At 46.6% G+C, this 8824-nt stretch overlaps 1 pseudogene; it reads right to left on the bottom strand.

The window, feature by feature from the left end:
• Positions 1 to 355: 355 nt before the first annotated feature.
• LOC118852125 lies at positions 356 to 1208 on the bottom strand (annotated as a pseudogene).
• Between the last annotated feature and the right edge of the window lie 7616 nt (positions 1209 to 8824).

Raw genomic sequence — 8824 nt, 5'->3', positions numbered from 1 at the left:
CAAAAAGCAAGCATCAAGTCTTCATATTTGTCAAAAATTTACTTAGGGAGAAGAAAAAAACAAAACGCCACCACTTTGGGATGGGCAGGGCTTCAGCGTCTTGGTCTTTGCTTTGCTTGGTCTGGCTCTGCTGGTTTCCTGATTTTCTCAGAAGTTGCTAACAGCTGAGCTTTCTGTTTGGGCTAGAAAAAAAAAAAGAAGAGGACCTTATTTAGGTTGCAGTTCTGAACCTTAAATATTCCTGTGAGCCAAAATCAGCCCTGAGAAATGAATCAAATTTGCTGTCTAGAAACCTTCAAGGGCAAGGAGACATCCAATGAATTAAATAAACCTTTGCTAGCTGGTGCTTGATTCCCATTTTTCTCTCCCCCACCCTCAGTATAAATGCTCCAATATTGTGTTCAATCATGTTTAAGTAACAAAGTGATAACAGCTGCCTTCTTTATCGGGAAGAATTGGAGCTGGAGCCGCTGCGGTGACGCCGGCAGCCTGGGGAGCAGGATCGTCGGTGGACAGAAGACCTGCGCCTAGGAGAGCGGGAACTTCTCATTCGTGGCAGTGATCTTTGCCACATCAGTGGTGGTGGCAACATCCTTCTGGGTGGGCTAAATCGCCTGGCTGGGCCTGGGCCAGGGGGCAGTACCGCAGTGGCTGTCCTCCATCCATGTGCTTCAATGCCTTTTCAGCCTCATCTGGATTTTCAAACTCCACATATGCATAGTCTTTGGATAGATGAGGATGCATCCTTTCCACAGGCATATCAATCATTTTAATTTTCCCATAAGTGGAAAATATTTCCATGATGTGATCCTTCGGGTGAAGGACTTCGTTTCTTCCTTTCCTTTTCATCCGTTTTAGGTGGTTTCGATTTGGAGCAGGAATGCCTTCTATTGTCGAGAGGGACTAGGAGATCCAGAGGAACTGCTGGAGGTGGAACTTTGGGAGGTGCTAGAGCTTCCTGAACGACTTCATGCAGAAGAAGAGCTGGACCCACTGATAGAGCCAGTGCTAGTACTAGAGCCAGAGCTGGAGGTGGAACTGAAGTGAGACCTGGAGGTGCTGCAACCACTGGAGGCACTGCGCCTCTTACGAGCTTTGTCTCTACCATGGTCCTTTTCACTTGATTCTTTGGTCGCCCCTTTATCTTTACACCGGTCCTTTGCCTTGTCATCGGTTCTATCTTTATGTTTGGTGGGAGAGGGAGCCATCTTCCCAAGTCCACCACCTCTGCTGCCCATTCCTCCTCCCCTTGGATTTCTTTTTGGAGGGGGAAAGGCAGGGCAATTGGGGTTAAGTGACTCATCCAAGGTCACACAGCTGGTGTGTCAAGTGTCTGAGGCTGGATTTGAACTCAGGTCCTCCTGACTCCAGGGCCGGCCCTCTACTCACTGTGGCTACCTAGCTGCCCCCATGAAGCTCATTTTCACAAGCCAGCCAGATTCAGTCTACTGAACTAGATTGACTCTGAGCACCTTCATGGAGGCAAGAGGGATGTTATATACAGAAAGATTGTGGAAGGGATCTAGGGTGGTCCTGGGGTGCTGGGAGGAGGGGTTTAGGGAGGGTCTTGAAAAGGAGTCTAAGGAGGAGCTTGTTGGGATTGGGGTGAGGTCAGACTCCTGGAACCAAGAGAATGGGATTAAGGGTGGGAAGGAGCTGAAGGCTGCCTGGAGGTAACAGATGGTGTAGGGCTAGGCTTGTTTAAGGGTAACAGATTTGGGCTTAGGCGCTTTGATAGGGTCCAGGGTGGGAAGTATCCTGACAGTAAAGGGCTAGGCTAGGTTAAGAGTAACCTAGATTTGGGCCTAGTGATAATCCAGTACCAAGGAGAGTGTTGGGCTGAGTGTAGATTAAATCCACCATTTGTATCATGAGTGGCCAAGCGTTCACAACCAAGCTGCCCTTTACCTTTCTTACCGTCATGATTCCCCCCAATACCTTAGGCTCCAGCTCAAACAGACTTCTTGTTGTCCTCTAACCAACCAAGAAACATTTATTAGGCACCTAGGATGGTGCCTAATATGGTGCCAGGCACCATTAGTCATTGGAGATAGAGATGTGGATTAGGGATAGAGGCAGGGCCTGTGATTTCATTGGTTTAGGGAACTTCCAAAGGGGGAAGCTCCTTCTACTCAGAGGTCTGACCTCCACCTCAGTTGATAGTCTTAGAATTTTGCCTAAAGTTTAAGTGGCTTGCCCAGGGTCACAGAATCAAGGGGCAGTTAGGTGGCCCAGTGAGTAGAGCACTAACCCTGGAGTCAGGAAGACCTGCGTTCAAATCCAGCCTCAGACACTTGACACACTAGTTGTATGACCTTGGGCAAGTCACTTAACCCCAATTGTGCCCTGCCTTCCCCCCTCCAAAAACAAAACAGAATCAGATGTGTCAGAGGCAAGTCTTAAACCCAGGTCTTCTGCACTCTAAGACCGTTGCTACCACCAGGTGCTGTTTATAAATAATCATTTTAATAAAAGTTTATCAGTCGGGGCAGCTAGGTGGCGCTGTGAGTAGAGCACCAGCCCTGGAGTCAGGAGGACCTGAGTTCAAATCCAGCCTCAGACACTTGACACACTTACTAGCTGTGTGACCTTGGGCAAGTCACTTAACCCAATTGCCCTGCCTTCCCCCCCGAAATTTATCAATCGATAGATTGTATATTGTCAATGTTGTTACTAAAACGTGACTTTAACCGAAGACTCCAAGACCGGCTTTGTATTCACTGTACCACATGACCCCTAGAGCCAATAGTAGTAATTAGAGCTAACATTTCACAGAGTCCTTTACAAATATTATCTCATTTTATCTTTACAGCGTCCCTGGACGGCGGCTCTTATTATTAACCACCCCGCCCCTTCCATTTTATGGAGGAAGAAACTGAGGCAGGCAGCGATTAAGTGACTTGTCCAAGGTCATACAGCTGGGAAGTATCTGAGGTAGGATTCGAACTTACTGCAAGCCCAGTACTCAATCCACCGGATAACTTTTCAGTTTAGTCATTTTTTTCAGTTGTGTCTCACTTTTTGTGACCCCAATGGGGGTTTTCTTGGCAAAGATACTGGAGTGGTTTGCCATTTTCTTCTCCAGCTCATTTTACAAATGAGGAAACTGAGGCAAACAGGGTGAAGTGACTTGCCCAGGGTCCCACAGCTGGGAAGTGTCTGAGGCAGGATTTGAACTCAGGTTCTCCTTACTTCAAAGCCAATGCTCTGTCCACTGTACCACCTAGCTGTCCACCTACTTGTCTAATAAAATGACAAAAAAAAAAAGTCTTGGCTTTCAAAGAACTCACAAAATTTAGAGCTAGAAGGAGATAGTTAAACCATAACCCAGAAAAGGGCCAAGGTCCTGTGGGGAATAAGAACTGAAGATGGAATCTGAAATTTGGCATCCCAGACCCCCAGTCCTGTGCTCTTCCTGCTTTCTAACCTCTACCTATTCCCTACTTTTCTGCTGACTTTCACCCTCTGCTCCATCTGGTGACCTATTCCTTGATATCCACCTCAGAGTCCTATTTCCAAGAAGCTGTTTTCTACCTGAGTTATTTAATTGTCACAAACATCAGCTGAGGGGGCTGATGTCCAAAGTCTGTCTAAATCCTATGAGGAGCAGGGCAAGTGATACCTGCAGTGAGTAAAAATCATCTAATGTTAAAGCTGGAAAAAGACCTCAGGGTCATCCACCTAACCCAACTCACTTGACCTTTGAAACACTTATTTTTATTTTTTTAAAGAGAAAATTGAGGTGCCCAGAGGTAGTGTTGGTGGGGGACTTTGTCACAGTCACATGATTACTTTCTGGGAGAGCTTCCTTTGGTGTCTCTTCTCCTGGATCAAAGTGTGATGATCCTTCTCTTGCCACACTGGAGCCTGGGAAAGGGTCACAAATTTACCCTTGAGGGTGTCTTGAGGTTGAAGGAGGTATGAGGGATGTGCGCCCTTCTGATTAGGGTCACCCTGGGAGAGAGCCATTCTGGACCCGGAAGAGTCCTAGCTTGAGACACACTATGGGATCAGGAATCAATCAACCAATTAATCAGGAAACATGCCTTATGTGCCTGGCTCTGTGCTAAGTGCTGGGGATACAAAAAGCCCTCAAGGAGTTTACAATCTAATGGAAGAGCTGGGTTCAAATCCTTCCTCTGCTCTGTACTTCCTAGCTGCATGACCCAGGGCTAGTCATTTGGCCTTTCATCTCTAAAATGAGGGAGTTGGCCTCTGAGGTTTCTTCCAACTCTCAAATTCTGTGATTCTTCAGTGAAGGGACCAGAGAAGAGGAAAAATAAAAAAGGGAAGAGAAGGAGGAAGAAAAGAAAGACTGTTAAACAGCTTTTTTTCAAAGAAGAGAGAGGTCTCAGACATATACAAAAATGTATGTCTCATTCCGCATCTTATGTCCCCCACTTCTCAGTCAGGAAGTAGGTAGCATGCTTGATTGGGGGTCCTCTGGAATCTAGTTTGTGAGACATGAGTATCTGAGATCTGGAAGGGACCTAGAGAGGTCATAAGAGTCCACCCTCACTTACTCCCTCAGAGGGCTGCAGTCAAGAAAATGCTTTGCACCCTAGAAATAGAACCTACTGGGTAGGGAAAAGTTTCAAGGAGGGCAATGGGGTTTATCGGATCTGAAGGCCCAGGGTCCAAATCTGACTTCTGCCATTTGTAGTATAACCCTGACAAGACTCTCTGGGGCTTGTCTGTAAAACAAGAGGGTTGGACTAGAATTCGGAACAGAGGTTTTTAGCTTTTTTGGGTGTCATGGACCCCTTTGTCAGTCTAGGGATCTCAAAACAATGCTTGTTTTTGAATGAATTCATATTTGAAGAAAATGCCGCATTTCAATTAGAGGCTAGTGGAAAAAAAATTATATATATATATATATATATATATATATATATATATATATATATATATATACTTTTTTTTTCCCATGCAAGCTCACAGATACTCCTGAAATTATATCCACAGATCTCTTGGGTTTTCATGAACCCCAGGTTAAGACCCTTATGGACTCCATCAATCGTTTCTGAAGCTTTGGGTCTTGGGACTCCTTTATGCTCTTAAAAATTATTGAGGATTCCCACCTCCACCCCCACCTTTTGTTTATGTGGATTACAGTCTATCAAATTTTACCATTTTAGAAATTAAAATGTCTTAGTATTATGAAAAAAAAATAGTTTTGACTCAGACTCCCAGAAAGGGTGTAAGGACCCCTAGGCTATATTTTGAGAACTTCCAGACTAGATGGTTTCTAACATCCCTTCCATCTTTAAGATTGTGATTATAATTATTATTATTTTAAAAACAGGTGTTGTTTTCTGGAAATTTTTATCAGGAGCTGAATTTTCACAGAATCTGTCCCAGCCCTTGCTTTCTGGAAGTGGGCATGTTTAGCCCTAGAGAAGAGAGGACTCAGGAGGAACATAATAACTGTGTTTAATGTTTGAAGGGTTGCCATGGGAATGAGGGATTAGACCCTGTTCTATTTGGCCTTGGAGGAAGAAATGACGAGCAATAGGGGAAAATTTCAAAGAAGCAGATTTCCACTTGATGTCAGGAAAGCTGCCCCACAGTGGAATGGGGGCCTTGGGAAGGGCTGGCTTCTTCCTCCTTGGAGGTGTCCAAGCAGGGGCTGGACGGCCCTTTTTGGGGGATATATCCTAGTTGGGGGAGGCCTTCAAGTATGGATTGGACCCGATGAATCAAACTCTCTGAATCCTCAGTGAAGGGGGTGGCAGGATAGGACTGGAGGGAGGAAGAAGGGGAGCATCCATTGCTCGGCTAAACAAGGCTTTTCAGAGAAGCTGGAGAAATAGCCGGAAGAGGTAACTGACACAGAGAGGAAACAGACTGACGCCTCCGAGTCAGTTACAGGGCCTGGAAGGAAGAAGCCGGGCAGGTTTTCTGCTTCCAGACCCAAAGCTGGGGCTGCTTTTCGTTCTGAACGTGGCAGGGCGAGCTGAACTTTCTTGAGCCCCAGCCAGGGCAGGCTGAGCCCCCAGGGACCCCTCCTAGCCCATCCTGTGACTCAGCCTGCAAGGACAGCCTCGTGACCGACCCCCTCTCTCCCAGCTCAGCCCAGCAGGATGCTGGCCCGGCTGGCTCCCGTGACTCAGCAGAACTCAGCCCGGGAAAGCGTGACTCAGCAGTAAAGGGGGGGGGAGGCGAAGCAGAGTCTGAGAAGCATTACTCAGCACAATTCCCACTCCCTGCTTCCAAACCCCTGGGGTCTGGTGACCGGTGGAGGAAAGGGAGGAGCTCACTTGTTGCTAAATCAAGGCGAAGGCTCTAGAACTGGAAGGAACTGGAGAATTCTGCCTCGTAGACCAACTGCCGTACTTTATAGATGAGGCCACTGAGGCAGACTGAGGTTAAGTGACTTGCCCAGGGTCACATAGCTGGCAAATATTTGAGGCATGATTTGAACTCCTTACTCCAGTCCCAGGATGCTACCTTCCTCACTCCCTTAGCTACCTCCAGTTTTCAGAGTTGCAACTAACTGGTCTCAGAGGTCATATAGTCCTAACCAGCTTACCTTCTACAATCCCACCCTGATCAGCCATCACCTGGGCTAGGTGGGAAAGATTGTGCTGACCCAGGAGTCACAGGACCTGAGTTCAAATCGTGGTCAAGTTTCAAAGGCCTGTTTGAGCATCAGTTTCTTCATCTATGTTAATAATGGTGCTTTATAATTATTTCTTATAATTCTTTATAATTATTTCCTTTGCTCTTCACAACAACCCTAGGGTTTAGGTATTAGGATTTCCCCCATTTTATGGATGGGGTACAGACAAGTTAAGTGGAGGTTAACATAACTAGTAAGTGTATAAGAACAGATTCGAACTCAGGCCTTCCTATTTCCCAGGCCACTGAATGGAAGGATTAGAGAAGATAACTTCTGCGGTCCCCGGTTGTTGGGTTTATGCTCCTCTACTGGCTTCTCCAAAATGCCTATGCTAGTTCTGATCTTTGTTTTTTACTTTGGAGGGGGGAAGGCAGAGCAATTGGGGTTAAGTGACTTGCCCAAGGTCACCCAGCTAGTGAATGTGTCATGTGCCTGAGGCCAGATTTAAACTCAGGCCTTCCTGACTTCAGGGCCCATGCCTGTGCCACCTAGCTCCACTAGTTCTGATCTTTGGATCAAGCAGAAGAAGCAGAAACTCCTCTTCTCTGTTCAGTTCAAGGCACTGCAGCATTCTGGAGTTTGTCTTCACTGCACCTAGTGAACCTAATGTCTGGCATGCATTGGGCACTTAATATTTGCTTGATGACCAACTGTTTGATTCTACAGGACAGCCTTTCAAACACTCATACCTGGGAAAGTGAAGGCATTTAGGAGAGCAGTGGAAAAGAAGGCGTTCTCAGCAAGCCAATAATAATGCAAATATATATAAAAGAAACAGCAACAACAAACGGTTCCGTTATAAAGCTGGCTCTCTGGGAGGGGGCCGTGAAAACAAAAGACATCAACAGAAACGTATTTGAAAAGGACTCGCACTCAGGTGTCCTGCCTCCTCCTGCCCCCATCATCCCAAAGTCTTTTTGCCCCCTTCACCACCTTGACCTGAGAGCTGGTCAGCTCCACAATCACACTGGCCACCAGCTTGACTTCTCTGCCCTCTTGTCCTGTCCTCACTCCTGCCTTGCCAATCCTTTCAAAAACATGTTTTCTTGATCATTTTTTAAAAAAGTATAATTGACTCTCCCTCTCCCCGTAGCACCCTTCTCTCGAACAAACAAACAGAGCCAAGCAAAACAAGTAGAGGGTATTGTTGAAATGTGAACACATATGACTCATTCTGCCCCTCCGGTCCACCACTTCTCTAGTGAGAGGCGGAAGGCACACCTCACGATCTGCTTGGGTGGTATTTCCCTACCAATCCTCAGCCCCTCATCTCCCTACCCACCATCTGCTCTGTTACTGTTACTGTCACTGAATGTTCCCGAGGAAGTTCCACTAGAGCCAACACAAATTCACGTTGTCTCGTCTCCAGCGGGCTCTCTCTGTCTCTCTGCAGCGCAGTAATATCTCTATTCTGCCTTGACCGACTCCTTATCCACTTTCCTGCCCCAGCTGAGAGACAGACAGATGCTGGGGGAGGGGGGCAGAGAAGGGAGGGAGAAGTCTGTTTCTCAGTGTCATTCGTTCTCCCATCACACCGTCTTCTGCGTGTGTGCCTAGCTTTCTCTACTCATAAGGGGCCCTCATTAACTCCCCCCTAGACTCCTAGGCTCAGTTGTTCTCTCTGCTTCCAGGCTCTCCCTTTCCCATACCCTCTTCCACATACCGGCCAAAATAATTATCTTAAAGCACAAATCATATTTAGGGTTGGAAGAGACCTCAGAAGCTCAGTGCGTCAACCTCCTTTTAAAGCTGGGAGAAGAAAAGCCAAGAAACGGGGATCAGTGAAAAGGGCATAGATTTTGGAGTCAAAAGACCTGAGTCCTGCTGACTACTTCTGGGACCTTGAACAATTCATTGTATGTCTGTGGACCTCAGTGTCCTCATTTGTAAAACGAGAGGGTAGAACTAGATGACCTCTATGTTCCTTTGGTCCATAATTAACAATTTGGGGGTGAGGAGGCAGCTAGGTGGTGCCATAGTACCCCTGAGCTCAAATTCAGCTCAGATACTTACTAGCTGTGTGACCCTGGGCAAGTCACTTCACCCTGTTTGCCTCAGTTTCCTCATCTGTAAAAATGAGCTGGAGAAGGAAATGTCCAACAACTCCAGTATCTTTGCCAAGAAAGCCCCAAATGGGGTCACAAAGAGTAGGATAGGACTGAAACAATTGAACAGCTTTGAAATGCTCCTGGATAAAGCAGC

The sequence above is a fragment of the Trichosurus vulpecula genome, chromosome 5 (assembly GCF_011100635.1).
Source record: "Trichosurus vulpecula isolate mTriVul1 chromosome 5, mTriVul1.pri, whole genome shotgun sequence".
In the NCBI taxonomy this organism is placed as follows: domain Eukaryota; kingdom Metazoa; phylum Chordata; class Mammalia; order Diprotodontia; family Phalangeridae; genus Trichosurus; species Trichosurus vulpecula.
Note: the sequence above shows the minus strand (reverse complement) of the source record. Positions and strands in the feature narration are given on the sequence as shown.